We start from the raw sequence: 10,098 nt of genomic DNA, 5'->3' as shown, positions 1-10,098 counted from the left end.
CAGGAAAATAATTGAGAGGGGGCAAAAATATATGGCCATATTCATAAACCAACAAGGCAAAAACATCCATGTAAACTAAAAATGCATATATAATCTCTTTATTATCCACATGGTAACCAAGTTCATTGAAAAGTGAAAGGAAACTCACCATTTGTCAATATAAAAATATCCTGTTATGAAGTTGCAAAAGAGCACATCGACACATTGTTCTAACACTGTAATCTGCAACCTGCAACAACAACGAAAAACATGATCAAAATTGAGGGGAAGTGCAAATGTTGAAAAAGGCTGGTATTAAAAAGGCAAGAGCTTTAGGAAGAGCATTACCTTCTGTTTCATCCCACAACGTTCTTTCACCGCATGAAAACATTCAACTATCACTTCATTTGGAATTTTTTGTTAACCGCATGTTCTTTCACCGCAATTCTTTTTCATTAAATCTTCACTAATTTTGTTACGTAGAGCATTCTTCACAATCTTCATAGCTGAGAAGCATCTCTCAATGGTTGCAGCTGCAACAGGCAAAGTAAGTATTATAATCCTTTTCCTTTTAGATGGATCCCTATGAAGCTTGTCCTGATCAACTAGTTCAGGCATCGTGGAAGTTGTTGATTTCTTGAAAAACCTCTCCATTAGCTGTCCTGTAATATATTAAGTGCCAAAATTCAAACATCAATAGAAAAAAAATGTTTGAACTGATCTAATCACACAAATTGATAAATTATACACATGAGTTAACAAGACTAAGATGGTTTTTAACATAGAAGCAAAGTAATAACAAGTTTGAAGAAAAATGTTCTAGGGATTTACCTTGATGTCAACTGAAGTTAGGGAATTGCAGAACTGGAGAGATGAGAAATGAGATCACCGTCACCGTCGTCGTGCCGGTGTGCCGCCGCCCGCCGGCCAGGAAAACGAGCAGCAAGGGACGGGCTATGGGGAGTCGACGATTCACGATTGCCGGCGGCGCTGCAGCGAGCCGGTGACTGCGCTGCGGTTTGAGATTGAGGCGACAGGCGGGGGCTTTCGTTCCAGTCCCGTGCGGGGCTGATGCGTCCGTGTTTTTTCTTAGGTTTTTTTTTTGAGAAATGTGTTTTTTCTTAGGTTGTGTATAAAAGGCAGGGTTCAGATTTACGACGCTACGGGCTATGGCCTTTTACTGGGCTGTTTTTTTGTCTTAGGTTGTGTATACGTGTGTAGGCAGGGAAAAACCTATTTGACGCTCTCTGCGTCAAAGTGTCGACCAGACGCACAGGGGCGCGATTGATTGGGCCGGGCCATCTACATATCTGGCAGTTCTGGTTTTGGGAACGTTCCAGAAGATTCCTAGCTAGTTCTAAAAAAAAAGAAGATTCCTAGCTGGTTTTCTAGGTTTTGGGATCCTTTCAGAAGAATCCTGAACCGTTTTCTTTTCCTTTTTTTCTGTTTATTTTCTAATTTTTCTGTTTCTCTTTCTTTTTTTCTCTTTCTTTTTCCTTTTTGTTTTTCCTGATTCCTTTTCCTTTTCTTCTTTTTTGTTTCTTTTAGTTGTATAATTTAAAAATTGTTCCAAATATTCATCTTTTGTTTTCGTTTCCAATTTTCTTTCAGTATTTTCAAAATTGTTCGAAGCTTTAAAAAATTTCGTGTAATACAAGTGTTTTTTTTAATTTTAGAAAAATGATTTCCTTCTCAAAAAAATCGCTTAAAAATCATAAGATTTCGAATTGTATGAGATTCAATTTTTTTTTATGTATTTGAAAAGATGTACCCATTTTCAAGTTTACTCACCAATTTAAAAAATGTTTGCATTTTCAAAAAATGTTCCAGAATTGTTTTTTCTCGCGTTTTACAAAAAATGTTTGAAGTTATCGAAAAATGTTTCTATTTTCAATATTTTGTTCACATATACATAAAAGCTTCGGGATTTTCAAATTGTTCTCAGGTTCAAAATTTTGTTCTTCTTTCAAAAGTTGTACCTGTTTTCAAAATATGTTCATCAGTTTAAAAAATGTTTGCACTTTCCAAAAATGTGTCGGCATTTGAAAATTTGTTCATGTTTCACCAAAATGTTTGCATTTTCAATTTTTTGTTCACGTATACAAAAAAATCTTCATGATTTTCAAATTGTTCTCAAATTCAAAATTTTGTTCTGCATTCTAAAAGCTCTACCTGTTTTCAATTTTTTTTCACCAATTTAAAAAATGTTTGTGTTTTCAAATCATTTTCTCCAATTTGGAAAATTATTCATGATTTACGAAAAAATGTTCGGTAAATTTATAAAATGTTTGCGTCATAGAAAATTGTTAGGATTTTCAAAAGATCTACAATTTTTTTAAGTTTTTGTACAAATTCATAAAATCTTCAGTAATTTAAAATTTATTCACAGTTTCGAAAGATGCTTGGAAATTTATTCACAGTTTCGAAAGATGCTTGGAAATTTATTCACAGTTTTTGTTCAAATTCGCATTTATCAAAAAGTATTCTTAATTTCAAAAAATTGTTTACAGTTTTCTAGTAATGCTCAATTTACGCCGTTGTTTTTAGGTCATTGTCGTGGAGCCAAATATTTACAACGAAGGCTCAGTGGCTGTGTTGGCTATTAAGATGCGTGCACACACGGCAGGTCTGCAGTTCGAATTGCAGCTCTGGTAATGCAGTTTTACATTTACGAATTTTTGCTGGCGTGAGTTTAATCTTAATGGGCCGGCCCTGTCGCGCGCATCCTGTGCGAAGGTACGTCTGTTTGACGCAGAATGCGTCAAATAGGTGCTCCCTGTAGGCAGGGTTCATATTTACGCTGCGGGCTGTGGCCTTTTACTGGGCTGTTTTTCTTATGATTGGGCTTTTACAATATCCAACAAATTAGGCTTAGTAGGGGCACTAATGAATCACGTACGCTCTTCTATGCGTTTTCCCTCACGTTAGGGTTTGTCGTCCTCTCGGCGGCGTTTCTCGTCGCGCCTTGAGATCTCCTCTTCCCGACCCCAACCTACCGTGATCCCGTGACTCGGATCGACCAAGGGGTGATCTTAGTATCGCTACCCGATCTTGGGCAGGGTTTCGACGGGCGGCTGGAGGATTAGGGTTAGGTCACAGCTTGGCGGAAAGTTCCATCGGGCTAGGGAACAAGACTATGGCATCCAAAGCTTCTGGTTCGAGGGATCCGGAAGACCTGGAGGCGATGATGAAAGAGTTGGGGCTCTCGGAGGAGGACCTCGATGACGTGGAAGTTGATCAGGAATCGCTACCGCCGGAGGCTATGCGGTGGATGGCGATAGCTCGAGTCAATATTGACAGACCATACAGCCAGTTCTGGTTCTATAAAAACATGCGCGCGGCGTGGGATCTCGCCCAGAAGGTCAATATTCGCCCTCTTGAGGAGAATCTGTACACCCTCCAGTTTTCTTTCCTAGGGGACTGGGAGCGCGTCATGGAGGAGGGACCGTGGGCGTTTCAGGGTGATGCGGTTGTTCTTGCCCCGTACGATGGATTCACCAAGCCGTCGACAATCAAGTTGGATCTCCTGGAAATTTGGGCACAGATTCATGACTTTCCAGATGGCTTTGCATCGCAGATCCCGTCTCTCGCAGCTAAGATTGGGGAGTTAGTATATGCTGAACCGGCCTCGCATGACTTTGAGGGAAATTTCTTTAGGGTTCGTGTGAAGATCGACGTCAACAAGCCACTGAAGAACGCCGTCTCTCTCAAGGTTGGGGAAAGGAGGTTGATCTTCCGAGTCAAATACGAACGCCTCCCGAACTGGTGTGCTGTGTGTGGCCGACTTGGCCACATGTACAAGGAACACGAGGATGGAGTGCATCCTCCGTCAGCGTTAGTTTTCAAGAACCTGAAGGCGGACTGGTTCAAAGGTGCTGGTCCAGGCCCGGGAGCAGCTAGAGGCAGAAACAAGGCTGCACCAACTGGAAGCAGGAAGCAGCAAGAATGTGCGAAGGAGGGAGTGGATGAGCAGATGATGGATGCGGCAAATAACAGGGAGCGAACCCAGACTGCTGAGCCGCATGCTGCCACACTGTTGGCTCAGGGGACAAAAGGGACGGGAAGCAAGAGGAATACGCTGCTGGCTCTACCACCGCCGTCTCTTCCGGTGAGTCCACCACCCAAGCAAGATCCAAAGAGGCCCAAAACAGTTGACTCTAGTGAGAAGAACAACGCGGCGAGGAACAACAAGTTCAATGAAGCATTATCGGCGGACTCCCCGGAGAAGTACCGCCGGGCGCAATGAGTATCCTCAGTTGGAACTGTCGCGGTGCGGGCAAAGCTGCGACGGTTCGTGAGCTTCGCGAATTAGCGAGGAAATTTGCCCCTACCCTCTTATGTATTGTGGAAACTCAACTTGATAGAGTGAGGGTAGAAAGGTTAGCTAGCACTCTTGGTTTTGATAATGCTTTTCCTGTTAGTAGTCAGGGCCGCAGCGGTGGCCTGGGAATTTTTTGGAATAATCCAATAAAGGTGGAGATTTTAGGGTATTCTGTGTATCATATTGGTTGCTCGATAGAGGACCCTGGCTCAAGCCCATGGAGGGCCTCATGTTTTTACGGCGAGGCACAAACCAATCTAAGATACCGGACATGGGACACTTTGAAGGGGATTGCTACTTTGAGCAACCTCCCTTGGGTTTGTATAGGCGACTTCAATGAAGTGCTACGTCCGGAAGAACATGACGGGATTGGAGAGAGAAGTAATGCCCAGATCCAAGGGTTTCGTGATGCGGTTGATATCTGCATGCTGATGGATTTGGGTTACATGGGCAACTTCTGGACCTTCGAGAAAAAAGTGACTGGAGGCAGTTACACCAAAGTAAGACTGGACCGTGCTTTAGTATCTACAGAGTGGAATACTTTGTTCCCAGAGGCACACCTGAAGCACTTGACGGCTGCTAGTTCAGACCACTGCCCAATTCTTCTGTTGTTACACGAGGAAGAAGTGCGGCCTCCAGCGAAACCTCCTTTTCGGTATGAGGTGATGTGGGAATCCCATGAGAGTTGGAAAGACACAATCACGCAGAGTTGGGGTCAGAATCAGCCGGCGGCTACCATGCAACTCTTAAAGGAGAAGCTACAGGCTATATCAGGAAACCTTGGGAGATGGAACAAGGACACCTTTGGTTCGGAACGAAGAGAGATAAAAACACTCACGAGGGAGTTGGAGCGCCTTCGAAGCGATCCATTGAGGGTCAGCCCGACACATGCAGAGATTAAAATCAATGAAAAACTGGTAAAATGGTATCATCGGGAGGAATTAATGTGGAGGCAACGCTCCAGAATCGAGTGGCTAATAGCGGGTGACAAGAACACAAGATTCTTTCATTTGAGGGCTAGTATGAGGAGGAAAAAGAGCATGATCAAGGCGCTAGAAAATTCATTAGGAGCTATCATTGTTGACCCGGCCGAGCTAAAAGTGATGGTGGCAGATTTCTACAAAAAACTTTATACGTCCGAAGGGGTAACTGATGTTGATCGGGTCATCCAGCATGTACCAACAAGGGTTACTCAACAGATGTATGAGTCTCTTATGGCACCATATACTAAGGAAGAAGTGAAGACGGCTCTCTTCCAGATGTTCCCCACAAAGGCCCCGGGTCCAGATGGGTTTCCTGCACATTTTTATCAAAGGCACTGGGACTTATGTGGGGACGAGGTCACCAATGCCGTCCTCAGAATTGTGAGGGGGGAGGAAAGTGCAGAGTGTGTTAATGAAACAGTCCTTGTGTTGATTCCAAAGGTGATAAATCCAACCTTCCTTACCCAATTTCGTCCCATTAGCTTATGTAATGTCATATACAAAATTGCCTCGAAAGTGGTTGCAAACAGGTTAAAGGAGTTTCTCCCGGAGACCATATCAGAGGAGTGGTCAGCTTTTGTTCCTGGCAGATTGATAACAGACAACATCATTTGTGCCTATGAGTGTCTTCACTTTATGAAGCGGATCAAAGCAAAATCCAACAGTTATTGTGCGCTGAAGCTGGACATGATGAAGGCTTATGACAGACTCGAGTGGCCTTATCTTCGAGCTATTATGTTAAAGTTGGGTTTTAGCCGACAATGGGTAGATACAGTGATGAGCATGATCAGTTCAGTCTCCTTCTCTGTACAGTTCAATGGTGAGAAGCTTGAGAGTTTTAAACCATCTCGGGGTATACGACAGGGAGATCCGATCTCCCCCTATCTTTTCTTGATTGCAGCAGAGGGCCTTTCGTGCCTCCTAAAAACCAGTTCTCAATCGTCAGCACTCGGCAGGATCAAGGTGGCTCAAACAGCTCTGGTTGTAAACCATCTCCTGTTTGCGGATGATAGCCTGTTGCTCTTCAAGTCAAGTGTGGAGGGGGCAGTGGCAGTATCAAACTTGTTGGAAACGTACTCCAATGCCTCGGGGCAGCGAGTCAGCCGTGAGAAATCTTCCATTTATTTCAGCAAGGGCTGCCCTCAAGTATTAAGAGATAACATTAAAAACACTCTGAACGTACAGGATGAATCGTTGAGTGAAAGGTACCTTGGGATGCCAACAGATGTGGGACATCAAAAATGGGCACGTTCAAATATCTAAGAGATAGGGTATGGGAAAAGGTTAAGGGCTGGATGGAGAAACTCCTATTGTCTGCAGGCAAGGAGGTATTGATTAAGACAATGGCACAAGCACTGCCGGTGTTTTCAATGACATGTTTTAGGCTGCCAAGGGGTTTATGTGAGAATATCATGGCCATTATTCGACAGTTTTGGTGGGGAAGTAAGGGGGGAAAAGAAAGCCGAGTTGGGTTGTGTGGGATGTCATGACAAGGCCAAAACATATGGGCGAACTCGGTTTCCGTGATATGAAGATTTTTAAATTGGCTCTACTGGCAAGACAAGCTTGGAGAGTAATGGACAATCCTAACTCCCTTAGTGCTAGAATTCTGAAAGCGGTGTATTTCCCTAATGCTACACTGTTGGAGGCCGAACTAGGAGGAAGACCATCTCAGATTTGGCGGGCAATGTTAGATGGGAGAGATATGCTCAGACTGGGAATCATCCGGCGAATTGGGAATGGAAGGACAACTGAGATATGGCAACATAATTGGCTCCCAAGGCAGGGGATGATGCGACCTATCACTTCCTTGATGCAGAACCCTCCCAGATTTGTCTCGCAGCTTATCACACCGGCTACGCCCGCTTGGAACGAGCCTTTTGGTTCGGTTAGTCTTCTTGCCAATTGATGCAGAGGCAATTCTGCGTATCCCGTTATGCACAAGAAATATCAACACTAGTGCAGAACTGGGCAATAGCACCGGTTCGTAAGGCCCTTTAGTACCGGTTCCGTAACCGGCACTAAAGTGTGGGCACTAAAGCCCCACCCCCTTAGTACTGGTTCAGCACGAACTGGTGCTAAAGGGCAACCACGTGGCACGAGCCAGCTCCGGGGGCCGGGAGCCCTTTAGTACCGGTTGGTAACACCAACCGGTACTAAATGTTTGGGGGTTTTTGTTTTATTTTTTATTTTTCATTTAAATTTGTGTTATCAATTTAATTTAGGATTGTTTTAAGTTGTTATACTTGATATGGATATGGATATGGCATATATATATATATATATATATATATATATCACTTAGCTAGCTAGGATCCATCCAGTTCAAACTAATTTGCGGTTTCTTTCATAAATGATATATATATACGTAAAAATCACTACACTTAAAATACAATACATATTATTGAAAAAATAGTGTATATATATACTACCTAAATATTTATATATAATATATAGTACGCGTACATACTCATCAATTTGATAATTACTACATACATCATACAAAACGCAAGTGGTGGTAAATACCACTGCTGGTGATACGAAAATTTTGTACGTTAGATGTGATGATCTGAGTACCGATGCGACCAGTAGTAATGGGGGAGCAGCGTTAGCAGAATCATCATTTACGTACCCATGACTAGAGCTGTCAGCGTGACTGTCAGCGTGATTATCGTGGCCATATTTAACTTTAAACTACCCTACAAGTCTCAGATGACGTACACGTATGTGTTGGTGCCACTGCTGGCCACTCATACACTCGCTGCCGGTCGATCGACACTATAAAAAAAGATGAAGGTAGCTAGCTTAGGCATCTTGAGGCGGCCATGGAGGACTGGGTGTACTACTCCCTCTCCATCTCCTTGTGCCTCACCCTGTCCCTTGTATTCTCGTCCCTATGCAAGGCCAAGGCGGCGGGCTCGTCGTTCCTCCCGCCTGGGCCAACCTCGCTGACGGCTTTCGGTCCGCTGCTGCTGCTCGCCTGGACAAGCGTCAACATCGAGTCGATAGTCCGCGTGGCACGGTCATGGTACGGCCCCGTCTTCACGCTGTACCTCCTCCCATCCTTCCCCGTCGTGTTCGTCGCCGACCGGGCCGTGGCGCACCGCGTCCTCGTGCAGCTTGGCTCGGCGTTCGCCAACCGGCCTCCAGCCAACCTCGCCACCCGCATCTTCTCCAGCGACCAGCACAACATCACGTCCGCCGCGTACGGCCCGCTGTGGCGCACGCTCCGGCAAAACCTCACCGGCCGGGCGCTCCACCCGTCGAGCATCCCGCGGTACGCCGCCGCCCGCAGGCGCGCCGCCTCGGGCCTCGTCGACGGCATCGCGCGCCAGATGCATAGCGAATCAGGGGTCGTCCTCATCGAGGGGCTCCTGCATGATGCTGTTTTCCACGTGATTGCATGTATGTGCTTCGGCCAGGGGCTCGACGCCGCCGCCATCGCAGCAGTCACGTCGCTGCAGAGGCAGTCTCTCAAGGAGGTGGTGGGGTTCCAGGTGTTCGGGTCGAGCCCCAAGGTCAGCAAGCTCCTCTTCTGGCGACGGTACCAGAGGATGCTGTCCATGCGCCGGCGGCAGGAGGAGGTGTTCATCCCTCTGATACGTGCGTGCCGTGCGCGGCGCAACACCGCCGGCTAGATCTTTGAAATGGATTGCTACGTCGACTCCCTCATCAGCCTCCGCATCCCGGAGGAAGATGGCAGCAGCAGGCACCTGACGGACGGCGAGATCGTCGCCTTGTGCACGGAACTCTTGTCCGGGCCCGTCGACTCTACGGTAAACATGTTGCAGTGGGCCATGGCGAACCTCGTCACACGGCCGGAGATCCAGGCGAAGCTCAGGGCCGAAATAAACAACGTCGCGGACGGCCAGGTCCAGCTCGGGCAAAATTTGTGCGAATTCGAAAAACACATTTGATTTTTTTATTTTTTCTTAAAGAACATAAACTTTTACAGGTCCGGGATGAGGAACACCTGCCGTACCTCCGGGCGGTGGTCCTGGAGTCACTGAGACGGCACCCACCGGCGCGCTTCATCCTGCCGCACGCGGCGGCCGGGGAGAACGGCACGGTGCTGGATGGCTTCACCGTGCCCAAAGAGGTGTCAGTGAACTTCACGCTGGGCGACATGGCCATGGACAGAAAGGTGTGGCCGGACCCCACGCAGTTCCGGCCGGAGCGGTTCCTACCCGGCGGCGAGGGGGAGGACCTGGACCTCACGGGAAGCAAGGAGATCAAAATGATGCCGTTCGGTGCCGGCCGCCGGATGTGCCCTGGCATCGATGTTTCGCTGCTGCACGTCAACCTCCTTGTGGCCACCATGGTGAGGGCGTTCAGTGGAGCGAGGTGCCCGGCGAGCCGGTGGACTTCGCTGAGACGCTGGAGCTCACCATAGTCATGAAGCGCCCACTCCGTGCCAAGGTCGTGCCATGCCATGCTACTAGCTAGCAGCTCTCAGTCGTCTTCCATCATTGTCCCATCGGAGTAACTACATACAATATACAATATGCTATCTATCAGCTCTCTAGTTTATAATAAGTTCAAGATATAAATAGTTGTATCCAAATAAAATGTTACGCGGAATTGTGTACCACTATTTTTGTTTAGTTTGTCCTTCACACCACCTTTGTTTCCAATAAAGTTGTCATATGTACCGTAATAGACCAAGTCGTGTTTGAATTAGCAAGAGCAAGTCGTGAAGGGGGAAATGCTTTTAGATATGTGGACAGTCCCTCCCGACCAGGTCTGTCTCCAGAAATTTGGGGGCCCGGGCCAAATACAAAATAGGGTCCTAAATTTTGATATACTCATATAACT

General features: G+C 46.4%; 1 long non-coding RNA gene and 1 pseudogene across 1 annotated transcript in view; both read left to right on the top strand.

The window, feature by feature from the left end:
• LOC119318598 overlaps positions 1 to 1,181 on the top strand; it is a 3,401-nt gene extending 2,220 nt beyond the window's left edge. Inside the window, exons 2-3 of the long non-coding RNA XR_005154168.1 lie at positions 463 to 526; positions 842 to 1,181. This is a non-coding gene — a long non-coding RNA (uncharacterized LOC119318598). The remainder of the gene's footprint in view (positions 1 to 462; positions 527 to 841) is intronic.
• Positions 1,182 to 8,007: 6,826 nt separating this feature from the next.
• Positions 8,008 to 9,896, top strand: LOC119318597 (annotated as a pseudogene).
• Positions 9,897 to 10,098: the final 202 nt, after the last annotated feature.

Source organism: Triticum dicoccoides, chromosome 6A (assembly GCF_002162155.2).
Source record: "Triticum dicoccoides isolate Atlit2015 ecotype Zavitan chromosome 6A, WEW_v2.0, whole genome shotgun sequence".
In the NCBI taxonomy this organism is placed as follows: domain Eukaryota; kingdom Viridiplantae; phylum Streptophyta; class Magnoliopsida; order Poales; family Poaceae; genus Triticum; species Triticum dicoccoides.
Note: the sequence above shows the minus strand (reverse complement) of the source record. Positions and strands in the feature narration are given on the sequence as shown.